Source organism: Thermobia domestica, chromosome 13 (genome assembly GCF_964235325.1).
Source record: "Thermobia domestica chromosome 13, izTheDome1.hap1.1, whole genome shotgun sequence".
NCBI classification, from domain to species: domain Eukaryota; kingdom Metazoa; phylum Arthropoda; class Insecta; order Zygentoma; family Lepismatidae; genus Thermobia; species Thermobia domestica.
In genome coordinates, this window is record NC_137466.1 from 24224207 (window position 1) to 24247232 (window position 23026).

At 36.4% G+C, this 23026-nt stretch overlaps 1 protein-coding gene across 1 annotated transcript in view; it reads left to right on the plus strand.

The window, feature by feature from the left end:
- The window catches only part of LOC145669146 (gustatory and odorant receptor 63a-like), a 282062-nt gene that overhangs the window by 148137 nt on the left and 110899 nt on the right, over nt 1-23026 (plus strand). The gene's annotated exons all lie outside the window — the stretch shown is intronic.

Here is a 23026-nt window from a genome sequence, read left to right on the forward strand (position 1 = left end):
TATTCCAGAGCGCTACTAATACTCCAGAAGCCCCACTATATAGAAGTTCATTTTCGGGACCAAGATATACCTAGTGATGATCTAGTCCTTAGACAGTTAGAAGAAACATTATACAGTGGCATTATTAATGAAATAAGTAATAGGGAGAATATAGGAGAAAGAGTAGAAAGTGACAATTCCCAAAGAGTGGAAAAGTGTGTATCTAGGGCAATGCTATTAGAGAGCAACCCCACACTGAAGTTGGATGCGAGCAAATTCCTAACTTTCACCGAATTGGAACACAGAGTATTGTCGCCAGATGAATGGCTAAAAATAGAAACAAAAGCCACTGTTGAGGATATTTATGATCATGTAAACAGTTGTGAAGGACTAACAGTCACGCAGAAGGAGCAATTAGCGTCTCTGTTGATTAAGCACATAGATATTTTTGATGAGAAGCCCGGAACCATTAAAGGGTACGAACATAAAATTGAGTTAACCGATTCAACACCTATAAAATCTAAAATGTATCCATACCCACTGAAGTATCAAAATCAAGTAAGAAATGAGTTAAATCGTTGGCTTGCGTGGAAGATCATCAAGAAACATCATTCGGAATATAGCCATCCTTTAATTGTGGTACCAAAGCCTAATGGCAAAATCAGATTATGTATTGACGGTAAAAAATTATCACAGGTCATGAAAGGAAAAACAGATCAACCATTACCACCTTTAGAGATTTTGCAATCTCTAGGTGACAAAGAATTCTTCAGTAAGCTAGACATAGTAGAGTTTTTCGTAAACGTAAAAGTTCGTGAGGAAGACCAAAAGTATTTAGGCTTCATTCATGAAGGCCTTTCATACTGCTTCATGAAATTACCTTTTGGTACAAAGACAAGTCTTTCATCTTGTATTAGAGCATTGGACAAAATACTAGGAGACGAAGTGAAACCCTATTGTAATAGTTATGTAGATGATACAATTTTGGCATCTACTAGCTTTGAAGAGCACCTAATTCACATCGATAGAGTACTAACTTCGTTAAAACAAGGTGGCGTAACATTGCGTTTAAAGAAATGTGAATTTGCAAAGTCAAAAATTAAAATCCTAGGTTACAAATTGTCAAAAGAGGGTATTGGAAAAGACCCTCAGAAAATACAGCAAGTAGTAAACTTCCGAGCACCCCGAAATGTAAAAGAGCTGAGAAAATTGATAGGGTATCTAGGCTTTTACAGGTGTTTCAGTAACAAGTATTCCCATGTACTACACCCATTATTCCAGTTACTGCAGAAGAATGTAAAACTCAAGTGGAACCAGCAGTTATATATGAGATATTCACGAAAAGAAAAAAAACGAAAATGATTTTTTAAAAAGTTTTTTTAAAAGCGAGATTTTAAAAAAATATTTTATATATATATATAGTTCAGCGCTGTAATTTCACCTAGATTTCACTGTAGATTTTGAGTAGTCATAACAACGTTACTTCACTTTGTCATTTTATGATAAATTGCACCAAGTCACTGTTCCTTGTGGTTGCAGATAAAAATGGTTTCACAAAAGTCTTCATATGAAATTCCTCAATAGTAGCATTCAGGCTTTTAACAAGTCCTTCTTGCCTGTTTTACTCTAATGCTACAATAGTGAATGCAATAATGAACCGAAGCATTTCCAAAGTTCTTACATTGTATGTCTATTTGGCACTGAGGAGATTGAAGAAACTTAAAAAAAACCTTCTCTTAAAAAGATTAAAAAAAACGGAGTCAAAACTTGCTCTTGGATACCAACATCAATATAGATGCACATTTAATGTTTAGTTCGTAGTAATGTTCTTTGTGTCTCACATTATTTTATCAGGAAACTAACAAAAATGAAAAACAATTTCTTTTCCTGTAATTCTAAATTGAGCAACCATTATTAGTAAAGACACTGTTGAAGTCAACACACACAAAACACTTCTCCTCTAGAGAGCCTAAAACGAACTGTCCTGTCCCAAATGCGGAAAACTGACCATCACTCCCCTTTGCTCCCCGCTGTCACTCGCTTTTTTTCTCACCCTCGTTCTTTTCTTTGGAATGTCCAGACCCCTTCAAGGTTGGTGGCCTTTCAACTCTGCCTTTTTGTCCATCTCCATTTACAAAGGCTAGGGGATCGTTTTGCTGAGGGTTCTCTTGCTTCTTATAACAAGCAAGCGGTTTAAAATTGGAAAGTTCACAAGTTTAACTAATATAAGAAAATATTTTCCAAAATACACAAAATATAAGAAAAAGAAATGAAATATTTAAATTTTACGTCCCATGGACTACACAAAGTATAAATACGAATAGTTATATATACACCATTATTTTTATGAGATGTGCAGTTGTATTCTAAAAAAAAATTGAGTTGTGTGGCAGTTTCCAGTCATCCGCTCTCAAGCAGGCTGACGGATCAAACCCACCAATACCAAAGATATAGTTTTCGTTAAGCGACTAAAAGAAGTTTTAAAACAAATACGAGGGGCGTGTCGGAAATGGAATAAATATATGCTTCGCGGTACTTTCCAAAAACAGAGTTACTTTTATTACTGTATGATCCTTTATAGACATATATTTACCAAAAGAATTTAAATATTTAAATATCAATATCTTTATTGGAAATTAACATATTGATATGCAAATTATATTAAAACGATATGATTTAAATATAAAATAATTTGCATACGCTGTGCAAATATGCCTTCCACAGTTCCTACAACTTTACGACGGCAACTATAGAACAAAAATAATGATCTTTGAAACCTCAGTATCTAACATATGTTTCCGATTGCTTTTCTACATCTTTTCTGCTTCAATCACACGGATTCTCCGAACGGCTTTCAGCTCTGCCACTGACAATTATAATACTATAGAACCAAAGAAAGTCTAAATGTCTCTTATTGTTATTGTTATGTTTGTTATTCTTATTCTTATTCTTCCCTATTTGTTTTGTTATCTGGGTGGATAGGTTTGTTTTCGTTTTATATCATTCATCACGGAAAATCACAGTATGATATTTCTGCGGTTAGAACGAGTTAATTGTACGCAGGGGTCGCAAAAACCAAGTTTTCCTTTTTTTTAAATAACTAGTTTATTTTACCAAAACTCCTTCATATATTTACCATACCCGTGTATACATGTCTGTCCGTGTGTGACAAAAAAAAAACTAAAGAACCACTTCCTGGATAATCGCCAAATTTGGTCAAACTATAGAGTCAAGGATCAGGAATTGAGTCTGTTATTAAAACCATGTACTCAAACTGGATGTGGTTTAAATAAACTATATCAGGTTTGATCATTGATCACCATAAATCGAAAACGGTAATATGTAGTGAGATCCGTTTTTGTGCTTCGTAAGAACAAATTTATCCTCTATTATTAATTCTCTACTAAAACCCAAAATGATTCAAATTAACTACGTATAACGAGGTTTCAATAAATATTGATCTACGTAGAGCAAAAACGGTAAATATATATATATACATATATATGAAAGCGGTTTCCTCCAATCGAGTAGCTCTCAAGCGTCTCAAGTCTACCTTTCATCTCCTCTTTTGATCTTCAATTGAAACCTCAAGTCGTAGAAATTAACCACTTCCGGTTTCAATAGTGATCTTCTTAGAACAGGAATGGTAGAAGGGAGAAACGTTTCTTTGCTTTCTATTCAGCGTTCCAAAAATAACTACTATGTTCAGTCTTAAGCCTCTATTCAAACCAAAAGAGATGGAAATCAACCACTTCCGGTTTTGACGGTGATAGCTATAGAATTGAAACTTAATAGACAACAAAAGCGGTTTTCTTCAATCAATCAGGGGTCGCAAGAATCTATTTCGTCTCTAGTCTAGTCTCTACTAAAATCGGAAGTGGTAGAAATCTACTACAATTTCCAGTTTCAATATTACTTGTGAAAATATCGTACCACAGAAACCAAACTCCTTTGCGTGCTGTACACGTGGCACTGCTACTTGTTTTTGAACCATTTTCTTTACCTTATGGATAATCGTGGCCTCTATTTTTAAACCATAAAATAAGTTAAACTCGATATCATACGTAAACTAGTGGCCAGTAGAGCACATATTATTTACTAGTCTGCCCATTCAGCACTGTTCAAGATTGACTAAGCCAAACCGTGTAGCGCGTCTGAACAAGGGATTGTGAGTTATGGAAACTAATATATACAATTATTTGCATGAAGTTAAATCTACTTTAGATTTGTAATAAGGGATAAGAAAATGTAAACATCTGAGAAGTTATTTGGTTCATACAGTTACAGCTAGGAAATAGATAAAAGCCTAACATAGATTGGGTTAGAGCTACGTTAGGATAAAGCTGGAAGTATAAAACCTTCCATTATGCTATTCTATGACAACCAATTAGGTTACATAATCTTGAACAAAATTCGTAAGCGTTTACACATTTTTGTAATGAAAGACTTGATTCTAAGCAAAAAGAGCTAGTTGACCTTTGACCTCGAGGTGGACCGGTTTGCGGTTATTAATAAAATAGTTATTTAACAAAGTTATGTGGGTCATGAATTTTAGAAAATCGAAACTTATTTCCAAGAGTAAACTACCCCGTAGATTCTTTGTAGGACAAATGAGCGACACGATGTAAGGGTACAAACAGAATGGCATGGTTTTTTTAATCGTCAGAAAAGAACTCAGCCCAAGACTGAAATACTTGTTGTCTTTTCTTTAAACTTATACCACAGTAAGGGTTGAAAATACAATATTGATGTATGAAACATAAACAAAATCCGTTGCAGTCTTTTCTGAGAAAATCTTTCTCCCCCTAATTTTCACGCTTCAGGAAACTACTCTTATTTTTAGAGGTGCAAAAAAATGCAACCCCTTCCCTGGAGAATCCTGGAAAACTGACACACTTCCTATATCCACTAGAATTTAGAGTGAAAATAATCACTTATCCAACATTTCGCTCCCTAGTTATTTGCTTTTTGTACCATTAATACCAACTTTCTGTGGACTATATCTCTGAAATAACGCATTTGTGCACCAAGATTGGTCTATAGGCTTTTTCACGTTTACGTGTGAGGATTCACTTCCCAAAGTTATTTCCTAACACCATATGTATATATTACACATACTTACTTTCGAGTAACAAGAACTAGAAATGTTCAAAGCCCTAGTTCTACTTATATTTATGACCATAGTCTGGAACTTTATAAAATCGCCCACATAGTCTAAATTATGGTGACATTATTGCGTCCGTCCTTTATTAGCTTGGTTGGCTTTGTGGGTGTAGAGTTTAGCTTCCCTTTCTGCATCAGTGTTGTAAGAGACTGGTGATTACGGAGCCTTCAATGGGATCCGTATACTTAGTAATGTATTGAAATTTCAAGGCTCTTCCACCAGGTATCGAACCCGAGATCTGTGCTCAAAAATGAGTGCGCTAGGCTATATACCAATGGGAAGTGCAGCTGTATTTTTGAAATGTTACTTACGTATGTTTATTCACAGGCAATTTGGTTCATGGGTTTCAGTCCATCGTTTCTGTTGAATGGATCTTGAAGTAAAGTTGATTGTTTCATTACTTCCTGAAAATTTGAATAATGTTTGCGGGGGAGTGGAACTAACTACCCACTACGAATTTCAAATCCGTGACTAGAGGGAATTATGTATTTTGTATTCATGTAAGTGTCACATACAAACTTAGTGCTGCAAAAGAACGCTAAATTTCAGCCATGATCTGTATCGAACTGTTGATCCTACTACCGACAGTATATATTTTTAGGGAGCTTTCAGACGTTATGATAACCATCAAGGGTAAAGATTTTATATCATTTGCAAGTGAGATATTTTCTATTTTGACCAAGCGATATTTTACGGAGATATCTCTAGCACGTGGTCAATAGAGTCTGACAACTTTAGGAGATTATGGGAACTACTTCAGAAACCTCGCGTTTCTCCTGGACGTACAAAAGATGACCAGGATGTATGTGTGTGTGTGTGTGTGTGTGTGCCATGTCACTCAGAAGTTTGCAGCTAGAATACACGTGTTCCGAATCGTCACACTGTAAGGGCACTGATCGATAAATTTAGAGACATTGGAACGGTAATGGACTATGATCGAAGTGGTAGACCGTCAGTGCTCGATGAAGAAAAAATGCTACACATATCGGATGCAATGCAACGTAGCCCCAATAAACCACTTCGAAAACTTGCCCAGGAAGAAGCAATAAGTGTTGGTGCGGCACAAAAGGCGGTTCGTAAGAAACTGAGTCTTATCCCGTATAAGGTGGGAACGGTCCAGCAGTTACTTCCTCCCGACAATGTAAAACGAATGCAGTATTGTGAATGGTTTACACGGTTTGTTATGGACAAGTCTGACGATGTTTTGGATATTTTTTTTACTGATGAGGCCTGGTTCCATTTATCAGGTTACGTCAATGCCCAGAAATCACGTTTGTGGTGTGCAGAAAACACACATGTCATACGTGAAGTTCCTCTGCATGACCAGAAGGTAGGGGAGTGGATTGCAATATCCAGAAGAAGAAGAATAGTCGGCCCCATATTTTTCAAACAAACATTAGATTCAACTCGTTATTGTGAAATTATTCACCAGTCCATGGGAGAACTAACGGAAGACGAAATTCGTAATGCTTGGATACAACAAGATAGCGCTACAACACATACAGCTCGCCAATCCATGAGATTACTGCAAGAAGTATTTCGAGATCGAATAATTTCAAAGGGATTGTGGCCACTTCGGTCTCCTGACTTGTCTCGTCCGGATTTTTACTTCTGGGGTTGTGCAAAGAATTCTGTTTATAAAGGGAACCCCCACACGCTACAAGAACTCGAAACAGCTATTCGAGATTTTGCTCATAGCATTACACATGAACAACTTGTGAGAGTATTTGAGAACAAGAAGAAACGTGTGCAAGCATGTTTGGAGGCTCATGGGGGACATTTCCAACATGTGTTGTGAAAATGTGTGTTAAAATGTGTGTGTATATGCTACGCCCTGTACATAGTGCTTTTATGTCATAAAATATAATAAATTTTGAGTAAAATAATTTTCTCGTTGCTTTGAATATGCGACAATTCAGGTGTTTAGAGACTTTTTGGACGCTCTGTATTTATGTTTAAAAAAGAAAAGAAATCGAAAAGTCTGGGTAAAAGATTGGATTAGAAGACGATATGGAGATGGGAATCATGCTAACCTCGTACAGGAAATCAGCGGCGCAAATCTGTCCTCAACATTGGGGGGGACGGTTAAGACAGTTCCCATATTATATATATATATATAAGCGATGCTCAATATTTATGAAGTTGAAAACAATGCTGTGGAGGATCAGGCGTGCAGAATTGTCTTCAGTGGCGTATTTACGGGGCTATCGGGCTCAAGCTCAACCCGAAATAAATTTCATTAACTTTCCATTTTCTTATGCTCTTTGTTCAGAAATAATACTGTATTTGTCGAACTTCATTCCATGTAAGAGCTGTGTCTTTTTGTTCTTTCTTTCGTCCTTTCTACTTTGCCGTTTCTTTTTCTTGATGTTATCTCTTTCGTTTCGCCTATCATACTTTTTCGACCGTTGTCAGTTGTGATTCAAGTCGGCCGTCATCAGTAACACCTAAACTAACTAGGGATTATTCCATTCCGGGACCAAGTACCTGGGGAAAACCTATATATCGACTGAAAGCTCCTGTCACGAGAAGAACGAAACCGTTTTCAAATCACGGGCAAACCTGCAACCTGACCCTATAATGGGTCAGTTTGTTGGTGTTTGTGACTCTATGTATGGCACATTCAATAAAAGTAAAAATGAATGTTGCGATGCATCATGCGTAAGCATCTGAGCCCATCATGTTCCTTTTCGGCTCATTGCTAGAAAATAATTCGGGCAAGAGTTTCATAATATCACTTTGCACCCGGCCATAGCCATTTGGTCAGTGCTGCCAACGAATTGTAAATACAATGTGGTAGATGGCTTTTGTACCACTGGAAGTATATCCATGAAATGTGGCATAAACATCATTCGTCACTAGAGAAATTATATATTGTGGACGTATTCCTCTCCCAAGGACCCCACTTTATCAGTGTTGCCAACCAAGCGTAAAAATGAGAAATTGTAAAACAGGTTCCGTACGATGAAACGTTTGTACACCAAGCTTGGCAGAAACATCACACGACATTATAGTGAAAAGAGGTTGAGTGTGACCATCTACCAACGATTCTAGATTGTAAGTGTTGACAACAAGTGTTAACATCCCAATGTTGAAAATTGCGTGCGTGCATTGAACGAATATATAACAAATGTGACAGAGCAGCATTGGACAATGGAAAGCAGTGTGAGTGTCCCCGTCTCCCAAGCAACCCAGTGTGGAAGCGTTGCCAACCAATCCGAACATTCAGGATTTTCGCATGAGCTCTACAACATTGATGGATATAATTAGACTGTGGCCCATACTGGGTTTGTAGTATGTTAGAGTGAACCCAAAAGCACCGATGTTGTCAGTTATGTTCGCCAATACAGTAGACTTCATTTTTTTCTCATTCATTATTTTTATTTTCTCAGAAACGTTGATTTGTTATCAGAAACTAGAGATCAGTTCATCGAGTCTGATTGATACAGATAGTGTGACACAGACACAGGGCTACCTCTCACGATTACCGTTAGGCTAGTAGAGACCATGGTTGATGTGTTGGCCATCTCTGTTATAATGACTTATTTCGAAGACATGAAAAGGGTTTCAATCAAGGACGTGTCGCTTCTTATGTATGTGGTCCAGGTTTTAATTCCCGGTGCTAGTCGGTTTTATCTCATTTTAAACTATGGATCTACCTTTTCTTTAGCCGAGGTTAAACTTCAGATATCAAAGCAAACCAAATTGAACCGGTTAATTTGTTGCAGCTTTCGTAGTTTTGAAGATTCCTCGCATTTCATGTACAGAAACTGGGGAAAAGATATTTTTTTCCTTTTTTGCCTACAGACCACTGGACGACAGGTATAAACAAATTCTCAACAAAACCTGTTTTTAAAAAAGATACAGTATTTCCCGCTTTCCTTCCAAGAACCTGGCAGCCAAGGAGGGTTGGAAGCGGTGATCCATTCATTACTTTGTTTCTCTACGGGAGCTATACCTGGCTTGCATGCGATAAGTTGAACAGGTCCAACTTATCGCATCGTATCGTATGCAAGAGATATCATGAGATAAACTAATCTAAACTTGATGATTTCTGAAATTTATCTCTACCATTGATGATTTATTATAACGTCTAAATTTCCGCTTACAGTTGAGGCAGTGCTATTATAAAGTTGGAACTAACTAATGCAGTAGCAGGAAATCGTAAGAAGCAATGAGTTCAAATTGACGTGTTCTTTCTTTCTGGCGTTTGCAAGAAAACCTACCTGCTCTGCAGAAACGAAGGAAACAAATAGGATGAGGGTGGCACCCCGGGGCGTTCTACCACACCCATTTGAAAAGGACTTGTGTGGGGGAGGGAAATACCAGCCTGTCAGAAGCACATCTGTTCGTAAAGACCAAATTGAAGCAGATACATTCAACCACTATGTAATATATAGTTCACTACAATTTTACCAAAAAATGTTCATTAGTCACGATCTACGTCATTAATCGTGAAATTGAAACAACTATTTAATTTCTATTGGTTTTCTCTATTCATATGGAAGATTTTGTTGTTACATACTATATTTCGTTAGATATTCATGAAGTAAAATTTACATGTTATCTTATGGGGACTGAAAAACGAGTGGTAAAAGGTATAAGATACCCAAAAGTTAAAAAATTTTAAGGCCATCATACACAAATTTGGATAAAGTTAAATTTATCTTGCTGAACGTCAAGTACATCATTTAAACTTTACACCCAATATTAAAACTTTGTTTATCGCAATTTCCGTACTTAAAGGAGGTATCTCTCCCAAAACCTTTAAAGAAAAGTGCATCAATATACCTGTCTTAGAATTAACCATGTACTTAACCGTACAACCATATGTTGTACTTAAGTTTCTTTCTAGGAAGATTAATTAGGTAAATAACTGAGGTAATTGTTTGCCCTTAGAAGGAAATATGCAGAACTATCTGAGGTCTAGAAACGTTATTTGGAAACTCCAAAATTTAAGAAGTGCTCTTGTGTACCGTAACAAAATTTGAAAAGGAGTATTAAAGTATATATGTCCTATAAAAGGAAATAAATCCCTGTGCACAACCATATGTCCACATCATGTGTTAAAACTCAGTAAGGTCAATAACATAAGTCGAACACCTTCCACCAGGTACAACATGTTGATTACATTTTTATGTTGGTATCTTTAACCCATACCCAGGGATAATCAAGACTAATGAAATGTACAGAAATGAATATTTGGGCCCTAAAGAATATTTATTAATTATTGTTTTTTGATAATTCCCAAATTAAAGGGGTGGTTCTAAGGAACCCTCCCCCAAAAGAACGCATCAATATACCCAAGTTTTATAAAAGAGAGTAGTTTTCTGTATACAAATTATAATTATATAAGATGATAAGACCTCACCAAAGGAATAAATTGGGTCAATACCTCCGAAATTTACATTTAGGCTAGTTTTACCCATGAAAGGAAACGAGGTGAACCATGCAAATATATAATGTATTTATTAGAGCCCTACACTATTATACCAAATTTTTAAATTGGTTGATTTTCTAAAATTAAGGAGTAAGCCGAATTTTTAAATTTGGCAATTTCTAAAATTTAAAGGGTGAGCCAGTGTGCCCCAAATTTTCAAAGGGATGCACTTAGGGATGCGCACGAGTCGAGACATGCCTCGAAATTCGACTCGACTCGACACTAATTCGAGTCGAGATTCTAGTAGACACACACGCCTTGTAAAATTCGAGACGAGTCGAGATAAACGTATTTCTCGACTGGGATTTTCAAGTCGAGACTGCTCGTAAAAACCTCGACTCGACTCGAATGTCTCGAAAAACTTTCTATAATATTTAGCATCATTTTGAAGAAAGTATTCACTCAGAAAGAGCCTTGAAATCCATTCCAGCATTTATTACTTTAGAAAGGTACAGAACGCGTAAACTTCATAGTTAATCTTTCGAGATGAAGATTTAATTTTCAGCTCAATTCAGTTAATTAAAACTGATGTCGTGATATTTGATTGTGCTTCAAATATAATAATAATAATAATAATAATAATAATAATAATAATAATAATAATAATAATAATAATAATAATAATAGATTATCTAGTTTGTATGCCATAAAGTGAACTTCTTCATAAACACTCTGAATGTGCATTTGGCAGTCTATAGTAATTTAGCATAGTTATAATTATTGTGTTTTTGTTCCCATGAACGTAATACGGCTACATAACTTCTTGATTATTCGCTTCCCCAACTGTTTTGAGGCTTTAATGTGTTGCAACATATCACGAGTCACGAATAATATATAATGTATCTTTTGTTGTACATCACATATTATGATACGAGACTATTTTACATAGTTTATTACAATAAATGGACTGCTTGGATGCCAAGAACTAATACAGATGGATACCTTTCACATCTATAGACAGGTATTTTTTAAAAGAATTTTTGTAAACTCCAAATTATAAAACAATAAACTACATACAGTAGTTATGGTTTTGGTTCCCAACATAAAGGAAATATTTATTGTTCATGGGATATTGAACTTCAACTTTTACTCCTGAAAAATTTCAATTTTGAGTTAGGGCACTTGGCATCAAAGCAGTTCACTGTAAAATAAATAGACTCCTTACTTTATTCAAGTAACATAGTTGTTCAGGACCCTGGGATTTCCATCCTCTCAAATGAAAGCTGAACGATTGTTTGATACATGCTGACTATATACGAGTGGTAGTGTACCAAGTTTTCGAGCTTTGGTGCGTATCCGTATTTACACGCTGATATAACTTTTAATATGAATTTATTTAGCTGTCATTTCTTATTGACTTAACACCGATTTCTCTCTGTTACCATGGAGGTATTCATTCACTAGACATCGATTCTGCGTACTGGTGATGGAAGGATGGATTTAGTAATTTTTATTTTCCGAAATTCACGTCTGAAATGTATTTCACTTACTTACTAATTTGGTTTCAACGCTATTTCCATCTTTTTCTTTCTTTCTTTTCATGACTATTCCAGATACTTTTGTTTTGTACTGGGAGTATATTTTATATTCACCAAATAAAATTACGGGTTCATTTTGTAATCAGTTTACAATCAAATCACGCTAATTGTTTAATGCATTTCGAAGGATTTTGTTTTTATGCAGCTCATTATTGAAAATTATTTCATAATCGTAACATTTATGTACTAAGAAACTATGAACGTAAAGTGGACTCGACCTAGTCCTGCGGCCGCTGTGACTCAGTGGCACAGCTTTCATCCTTGGTGTGTGATGACTCTGATTCGATCCCAGCTGATGCTAAGTAGGCTTTTTGGCACAGAAACACCGTGTGCGTGGACTTTCTTTTGGTTCTCTAGTTTCCTCCCACTTACTTCATTCCAGAATTCATTCAGTCTCAACGTCACTGTTTTCTTTAGCTTACAGGGCATAATCTTGGGACGTGAAATATTACTGAAAGATTTCATGTCGAGTTAGCCGCCCAAAATTATCTTTCCCTACCCTTTTTTAATGTTATGGTTGGGGGTCTAAGTTTCAGATGTGAAATCCACCATGCAAACACTTAGTTCATGAAGTAAGAAACAGTAATTCCTATACTGCTCTAACTTCATATCTTATAAGCACATAATGTTGAATCTGAGAATTCACTTAAGTCAAATACGTGAATTATTGGTTATAAGCATCTCAATAAGAATGAGCAAATACGTATTCCAGCTTTCCCGTTTTAAAAGAGGAAGGAAGTTATTTCCTGTAACACTGACATTTTTGCAATTTTATTCATTAAGGCGGTTGGTACCTCTTCGCTGAGTCGAGTTTTCCCCTATCTAATAACATTGAAACTTTTTTCGTGTTTTTCTGAGCAAGCAATGAACAAATCCTTACAGAAACTTGCATGAAGTCAGGTCGATAATAAAGGCTTCGTTATATGAGCTTATAATTTTACTAAAGGCCTCCAATTAAGTTATTAATTCCCCCCCTTTTTTTTCATGCGAAGCTTTGCAACAGTGAGATCTCTGTTTCTTCCTGTTTGTGTTAGCAGCGTTGAGGGAAATTTGGGCTAGCCATTTACAACAGGTTTTAAAACTCTGTCTATGTCACATCTGTGGAATGAAATTTTCTAGCCCTCTCGTCTTTTTCGAGGGCAGATTTATGGCACTGAGATAGAGTGGGCGCTTCACGTTAGCTCCTCCCCAGAAAGAACTAACGACGAAACCTAGTGCAATCGATAGTGTCGCTAGTGCTTTTAGGAAACACTAATAGTTTCGTTAATTCTTCTCTACTAGTGTAGATGTCGGCAATTGTATATCACAAACTCCCATAAAAATACATGAGGATCTTTTTACTGGGTCAAACTGTCGCCAAATTAAAAAAAAAACTTTTGAGGTCTAAATTCACGTTAGCTCCTCCCCAGAAAACACCAAAGATAACCCTAGTGCAATCGATAGTACATCGTTAGACAACACTAGTAGTTTCGTTAGTACTTCTCTATTATTGTAGATATGGCAAGTTATATGTCACGAAACTTTCATAAGAAATACATGGTGAACTTTTCATTTTGTAAAATTCTCGCCAAATTTAAAAGCACTAATGGTCAATCAATTCTAGTGTAATCGTTAGTGCTTTGTTAGTACGTGCTAGTACATCAACTCCGAACATTAGTGCTTCTCACTGTGGATGGTTATGTGGGAAGGCGCAAGGTGCACCCGCTAAATGTTATCTTCTAGTGTTCATACAGTTAAAGGACTAATGTTGGAAGTTGTGCAATAAATCCAAGTAACAAAGTAGTAACCATTACAATATATGTAGTCATTGTGATTTTAAGTTTGGCGGGAATTTTACAAAATGAAATATTCCATTATGTCTAAAGTTAACCCCATCCACATCTCAAATACTACCGAAAATTTTCACATGGTTAGTGCTACGTTAGTGCACTAAACACGAACGTTATTGCTATGATTGTTTAGAACTTATTAAGTAGTAATACGGGCGGAGCTAACTTTAGATTTTCAACTTTTATACAATTTTATAGTAATTGTGCAATAAAAGCGGTACAAAGGCCAGCTGTTAGTGCGTTCTTAGAGCTCTATAAAACACTAAGTACTAATGTTAATGCTATAATAGTTTAGAAGTTATTAGCGGATAACTCGACTGGAGCTAAATTTATATGTTACGAATTTTACAATAACTATCCCATAATGGTAAAATAAACGTCAGATTTTAGTGCATCGCTAGTTGTTCCCGAAACTCCAAGCACTAAGGTTAGCGCTATCATGGTTTAGGTATTATATGTGAATAACTCACTCGGGACTAAATTTAAATTTATTGAATTTTACAATAATCGTCTCACAGAATTGGGATAAACATCAAAGATTAATGTATCGTTAGTGCTCAAAAAACACTAAACACTAACGTTAGTGCTATCGTAGTTTAGAAGTCATTAATGAATAACTCAGGCATGACTGAATTTAAATTTATCGAATTTTACACTGACTTCTATCTATGAAAGCACTGATGTTACTTCTTGGTGTTTGGGAATTAATAACGATGCACTAATTTTGATGTCTGTTCCATCTTTCAGAGAACAATTATTGTAAAATTCGATAAATTTAAATTCAGTTCCGTCCGAGTTATTCATTAATAACTCGTAAGTTAAGATAACACTACCGTTAGTGCTTAGTACCTTTTGAGCACTAAAGATGCACTAATCTCTGGCGTTTGCACTAATCTTTGACGGACAATTATTGTAAAATTTGAAAAATTTAAATTTAGCCTCGCATAAGTTATTCACTAATATCTCCTACACTATATCACTAAGGATAGTGCTTCATTTTTATGGAACACGAACAATGCACTAACCACTAATATTTGTCTCGTTTTTGTGACAACTAGTGAAATATTGTGTAAAAATTTAACAATCTAAAGTTAGCCCCACCCAAGTTATTCATTAATAACTCCTAAACTATCATAACACTAACGTTAGTGCGTAGTATTTTTTGGAGCAGTACCGGTGCACTAATCTTCAGTCACTGTCGTATATTTGTGGAAATTTAATGTAAAATTTGATAAATTCAAATTCAGTCATATCCGAATTATTCATTAATAACTCCTACACTATGATGGCAGTAGTGTTAATGCTTTGTGTTTTATAAAGCACTAACGATGTAATAATTTTTAGCGTTTGTTCTACGTTTGTTGGACAATTATTGTAAAATTCGACGAATTTGAATTAACCTCGAGTGAGTTATTCACATATAATTCCTAAACTATCATAGCACTAACTTAGTGCTTGGTGTTTCGGGAAGCACTAATGATGCATTAAACCCTGACGTTTATCCTATTTGTGGGATAATCATTGTAAATTTCGATAAATTTAAATTTAGTTCAAATCGAGTTATTCTCTCACACATTTCAGGCCAAGGTGTGCATGCCCTCTTTACACACACGTTCCGTCGTCCGGTTTTTATGACAATGTACGCGGAATTTGGTCGGATTAGACTTTAATTTCCCTTTCAGCACCTAAGATATGGGATTTGCACCAATGGCTTAATGTGGGATCCAAATTGCATAATTTTCCACTTGGATCGAACCTGAGTCTCTGATGTATTCGAAATATACGGAGTGTTCTTAACTGTGTTTGGTCAAGAGTGGGTACTACAGGTGTTCACAACAAGGTCTATACATTTTTGTTTTATTTGAATAAAATGAAGTAGAATTTCCAAAGAAAGCAATAATAGTTTATGCGTAGTTAGTCGTGTCCTATCAATAGCTTCTAGTCGTTGAATGTAGTTGTCGTTTATTTTGCAGTTCCTTATAACTGTTATTCAATTGTACTGAAGCTTTTTTTATTTTAGACGACAACTGAAAATTGAATCAGCCAATTTTATGAGTTTTCAATAAGTTTTGTGCAGGAAAGCTATTTCCAGTTGTCATTAGTGTAATGAAGAGATTTATATAAATATAATGGAAAATATATATAAGCGTATTTTGAAACAGCTTGAGTGTATATTCACTTATAGAAAGGTACTTCAGCTAGTTATTAATTATTTTATTATTCTACTGGTTGTGGCGAAAAACGATGCGATGAAAAACTTCAAAGCTATAAATTAAAATGGTTGTTAATTTGTTTCATACTCCTTTTCTGATCTTTTACTAGTATCAATCAATATATTTCATGTCTCCTACTATTTTTAAAATGAGCCTGGATTCAAGTTGGTGACCAATTTGATCATGGAGCCAAAACGTACTCCCCACACAATTACTATTTTGGTGTTTATCCTGTAGGCACATGTATATATCGGGTGTTGCAAAATAAGTGTTACAACTCTTGGGAGGTGAATCTTGTCACTGAGACAAGAAAAAAAGTTCTCTTGAACTTTCGGCTATCGGACATAGTTTCAGATCTACAAGGTGCCGAAAGCGTGGGAAAATGACTTTCGGACGCCAATAGTTCGGAAACTATCCAACGTAAAGAGGGCGGGTAAAAAATTCACTAAAGAAGTCATATCTGCTGTATTGAATTTTGCATGTTTCACAATCCTACCATGCACGTGCAAGGGATTCCCCAAAGGAACGTAGGGAGTCCCGAATAATCTGCTAAATGAAAGTTGGTCTAAATGGATATTAATTGATGGGGTTTCTACCAGGTAACAATAATTCGTTTGTATTAAGTCGATATCTGAAACAAATACAAAATGGCGGACACTTTCATTTCCGTTGTGTGTGGCTGCACAATCGCCAGGTACAGATGATGGGCAACAGTGAAAAAATGAAATGAAATCTTTGAGTTTTACGTTCCACGGATATGCCGGTTAGGCTAAAGGAGATGGTGATTATGAGAGATGAGTGAAATGGTGGAATGAAGAAAGTGGGAGGAAACGGGAGAACCCCGAGAAAACCCACGAGGACGGTGTTTGTCCAGCACAAAGTTCACTTGGCGGGGGCTGGGATAGGGCAACAGTGAAGTTCTGAGTATTAAATGTAGCGAATTTGTACTCAGATGCTCTAGAAAGACATCTGGAGTGTCGGTAGAGCACAACAGATGGAGCAGGGTAATTCACATGTGTGGAACACGTAACGAAAAATGCCCAGAAATGCACTCATACTCAGTAAACGTGAGTTCAAAGCGTCGGAAATGTAAGGATTAGCGTCAAGGACATGAAAACCAATTCACCAATAATATTCCCTCAAACCGACGCAATATGATTTGGACGGTTGCATAGCAATAAGGATGCAACAACTGAGGCCAAGTTGAAATTGTGCAAGGAGACTCACTAAGAAACTGCGTAAACTAAATGAATGTCTCTAGTGGGATCACATGATCGATATTGAAATGCGTACAATTTGTGTGTTGATATCGATATGTAGCTAATGGACAAATGTCAACATGTCCCACTACTGCTGGGACACCATCTTAAATGGGGAAAATAGGAAAATAACTACTCGGGTCTTGAATCTGAGACCGTGGGCTCCCAGTAGAATTGGAAACTGCGACCACGCGAGCGCTCTAGCCCTGAGGCTCGAGGGAGCCTGACTTTCTCTGTATACATTTCTTTGAGGAGTATCCACTTTGTTTGGCAAGCGCTCTTGTACAGCCTCCCGACATGCTTGTGTGTTACATTTTGTTACTTCTACTGCACAGTTGTAAACAATCAGAGCTTTAAGACGTTTCTTCCTATTTCTCATGTCGTTTTATTTTCCATATGTATGGTGTTCCAGCTGTAGTGTTGCATGTGCCAAATTGGTTCATTTTCGTCTTTGTCTTGGCATGTGTACTGTGTGAAAGATACATATTTCTAGAGGTATTTTGATATCGAGTACGTCATATGTCCCAGAAGACGTGAAACATGATACAAGTTTGTTATTTTCACGCTCTATCACAATTTGAACCATGGATTAAGATATTTCTTTTCATATGTGTCGACTGTGGGACAATGTCTCAAACAAAGTGGGACATTGATACAATCTTGTTCTAGTTACGTTCTACCAAAAAGTGCACCAGATGTAATAGCAGAATGTACAACGTTATTTTCCTAGTTTTCGCATGTGAGACGGTGTCCCAGCAGTAGTGGGACATGTTGACATTTGTCCATTAGCTACATGTCGGTATCAACACACACATTGGCCACATTTCAATATCGATCATGCGATCCCACTAGAGACATTCATTTAGTTTACCCAGTTTCTTAGTGAGTCCCTTTGCACAATTTCAACTTGGCCTCAGTTGTTGCATCCTTATTGCTATGCAACCGTGCACATCATATTGCGTCGGTTTGAGGGAATATTATTGGTGAATTGGTTTTCATGTTCTTGACGCTAATCCTTACATTTCCGACGCTTTGAACTCACGTTTACTGAGTATGAGTGCATTTCTGGGCATTTTTCGTTACGTGTTCCACACATGTGAATCACCCTGCTCCATGTGTTGTACTCTACCGACATTCCAGATGTCTTTCTAGAGCATCTGAGTACAAATTCGCTACACTTAATACTCAGAACTTCACTGTTGCCCATCATCTGTACCTGGCGATTATGCAACCACACACAACGAGAATGAAGGTGTCCACCATTTTGTATTTGTTCCAGATATCGACTTAATACAAACGAATTATTGTTACCTGGTAGAAACCCCATCAATTAATATCCATTTAGACCGATTTCCATTTAGCAGATTATTCGGGATTCCCTACGTTCCTTTGGGGAATCCCTTGCACGTGCATGGTAGGATTGTGAAACATGCAAAATTCAATACAGGAGGTATGACTTCTTCAGTGAATTTTTTACCCGCCCTCTTTACGTTGGATAGTTTCCGAACTATTGGCGTCCGAAAGTCATTTTCCCACGCTTTCGGCACCTTGTAGATCTGAAACTATGTCCGATAGCCGAAAGTTCAAGAGAACTTTTTTTCTTGTCTCAGTGACAAGATTCACCTCCCAAGAGTTGTAACACTTATTTTGCAACACCCGATATAATTCATCCACTTATAACATGTCCCAGAATTTTGAACCACTTTGTATTACAATTGTACGTTACTAAGAAGGAAGAAATTAACACATAATTGATTCGCAGGATTTGTGTGCTTTGTAAAAGTAAATAGGTAGTGTGGGCAGGTAAGAAAGGCAGTAGGGCAATGTGGGCAGTAGGTAGAAAATAATCTAACTTGCCTTTGTATTTAGTTATTATGGCAAAAGGAGAGCCGAAATTATCTCCAACTCTAAATGCCTAGATTCCATTTATATTTTGAAATAAAGGTAACAAAAGTAGTGTTTCATAAATTCTGTATGTGTAATTTCTTTCCACAATACCTGTTGTTTAGTTAATATTTTTATGTTCAATATTTTCGTGGCAAAATGAAACTTCATATGCTTGGACAAACACAATCAACAACGAACTTATACAATAGATAATTCAGGTTAAAATGTATTATTCTTCAAATTGATATACAATGAGCCCAGCCCAGTAATAAAATTGTTAATAGCTTTTCTCATATACGTAGTTTAAATCAACTAACAAAATACTAATTACTAAAATGTCCTCCAATCATCTAATAGTTTGGTCAAATTATATTATAATTGAAAATATCTGTTGTTTTTGCTTATGAAATTCTAGTACAACATTAATCTATCAATGTTAGATCTGACATAAAGACAAATGAATAACGAAATCGCGAACGTACTATTTCTGTTTATTTGAAACTTTTGCTTTCTGAGAGAAGTGTGTCCTTAAAAATGGCCCATCAGAGAGTTTTGGTTAACTCGAAACGGAAAGGATCAAAAGATCAGGAAATGAAAACAATTTCCTCAAGCAATTTCCTCGACATTGTACCTATATTTTATTTTGGAATAATATTAGGATGTTTTCCATTTCTTCCAAACTTTCAGAATTCGGAATTATCATTCATAGTTTCTAAACCGATTCTAATATATTCTGCCTCTATTTACGCTTTATTCACTTACACTGCATTTTGTGCGGCTACAGTGTCAGGCATCTTTAAACTACGAAATTTGGAGTTGGAAGACGCTTTGGCTTACCTTCTACTGTTTATACATCGTTCTGTCTTAGTTGCGATCGTTCCCTTGTCATGGTATAATGCCGTAGTTACGAAATCCTACATTAATACGTGGAATCTATTTCTGTCAAAATATCAGTCACTTCACGGGAAGGTCTTAAATCTAAAATTAAGAGAAAGTGCTTACAAGCTGTTGATATTCTTCATTATTGGTATTCTTATTTTCTATACAATACGAATTGCAACTACAACGATTGAAGATCTATGGCAATCAATCCCTGCTTTATACGCAGATTGTGTTTTAATTTTCAACTTGGAATTTTTTCTCTTGATGTGTTTATCTTGTAGGAGATCATTTCAGACACTCAGAAAACATTTAAATTGTTCCATACATCAGATTTCTTCGTTGTCGTGTGACAATATCAGAATATTTCGAGATTTGTATTACGAAGTGGCTCGTTTAGTTGAAGGTTTAGGCCAAAGTTGGAGCGTTCTGTTTCTTTTCACTTTAAATTTCTGTTTCTGTGTGTTTACTCTTTCAATATTTTCATTTGTAGCTGGAATGCTTAAGAATGCGCACACAAATTTTGAAAAGTATGGTGTTTATTTTGGATCGGCAATGCTGACCTTATTGTCAATTATCTCCATCTGCCTTTTCTCTGAAATGATATTTCTGGAGGTAAGTGTTAAACTTATGATAGAAATTGAAGTGTGTCAGATAGATATGAACCTCGGCGATAGTTTTATAGAGTGAGATGCATTAGAAAGAGGGTCCCTTTTGTGCCGCTGGGTCCGTGGTTTAGGGACCAGAGGTGCATAGGATCACGCCACAGAAACATAGGGTTAACTAGGGAAAACTAGGATCACCTTGGGTACCTTTACTTCCCTCAGGAGGGCGTATGGGACCTCTAGAAATTTGGAAATCCACCTCGTTCTCCTTTGTGGGTATAAAATTATTAAAAATATAAATTTAGGATATTTATGAACTATGTTATACTCTTTATGAGGTCTTATTACCTTATAGTGATATATGATTGAGTACAGAGATCAAAATTTTCTCGGTTCCACTTTAGGAATATAAAATTATCGAAAATATCCATTTCGGAGGTTTTGACCTATGTTGTCTTCAAGGATGAGATCTTATTACTTTATGATTGAGTACAGGGTCAATGGAAAGGAGTACACTAATGCCCTCTCCATGGGGGAATGTATAAATCCACCATAAATTTCGCAAATTGCCAAATTCTAATTTTTGGTATGGTTCCATAGGACCATAGTATGTACCTTATTATTCATATAGTTTCCATGGTATGCACCTTATTATTCATCTAGTTTCATGAGATGATACTAGATGAGAGATTCATCTAGTTAATTTACCAGACATTAAAGGTACGGGTTTCGATTTCATGAGCGCCCCGGGGCAGTACAAATTTGTAAATAACTTCATGTCATTATACGACTTGAAATCATTCAATGATGTTCAGAATGGTTTAGGTAGAACACTAGATTTGGTATTAACAAATTTAGATAATGTAGTGGTTGATAGAGAAGAACCCCCCATACTTAAAGAGAATAAACACCACCCTGCGCTATTAATTAAAATCAAACAGAACAATAAGGTAAAGATAAAATGTCAAAGTAAAGTAATGGGTTATAATTTCAGTAAGGCAAACTACAATCAACTATATCACGAATTGGGAAAGGTAGAGTGGGAGGTACTGGGTGACTATACTGACGTTGATGGCGCTGTTAAAAAGTTTTATTCTACCTTATATAACATATTTGACAAATGCATTCCGAAAAAGAAACAGAGCACGGGAAACTATCCTAGCTGGTTCACGCTAGACATTATAAATAAAATTAAAATAAAAGCTCGTCACCGCAAAGCGATAAGACTCGGAAGGTCAAATATAGATTTACGAGGTGTGGCAATTAAATAACGAGACTGCCCACCTCCTGTCGCGCAGGATCGTGGAGGGGAGGTAGCTAATGATGTGTTGTTGTTCTTGAACCTTCATGAGCAGCCACTGTTTGTTTTATAATTCTGAAAGCTTTTATTTCTTTTCCAGGCTTGCATGAAGAGAACAGTGTTCTGTAGTAGTGCCAGAATCATGGTGAACAGTAAAGTTCAGCAGCGCATTAACATCAAATTTCTGGTGAAATTAAACAAAACACCGACAGAATGTTGTGCAATGTTAAAAGAGGTGTATAGTGATAATGCTGTGTCACCTGCGCAAGTTTTCGAATGGCACAAACGATCTTCAGAAGATAGGGAGGACGTTGAAGATGATGAACGACCCGGCCACCCTTTGACTTCAAGAATGGACGGAAATGTTCAAAAAAATAATGAACTTGTGGGGAAAGACAGACTCTGAGCATTCGGATGATCGCAGACATAAATAACATTACCAAAGAGACAGTAAGACAAATTTTGCATGACAATTTAAACGTGACAAAATTTTGTGCAAACATTGTCCCGAAAAACCTCTCTCAGGAACAAAAAGACATTCGAAAGACCACTTGCTTTGACGTCATGGACGACTCAAAGCAGAAGCAGACTTGCTAACACGTGTCATCACATGTGAGAAACATGGATTTTTCAGTATGACCCCTAGACTAAGCGTTAATCCATGCACTGGGAAATTCCCACATCGCCAAGAATGAAAAAAGGACGAATAAGCAAGTCGAAAGTGAAAGCAATGCTCATTGTTTTTTTCAATATTAGGGGTATCATCATGACTGAATGGGTGCCTCAGGGCCAAACGGTGAATCAGACCTACTACAAAGAAGTCCTAATCAACCTGAGGGAAAGAATGGGGAAGAAGAGACCGGATTTGTGGAAGAACGATGCATGGATCCTCCACCAAGACAATGCGCCTGCCCATAATGCCCTTTCTGTGAA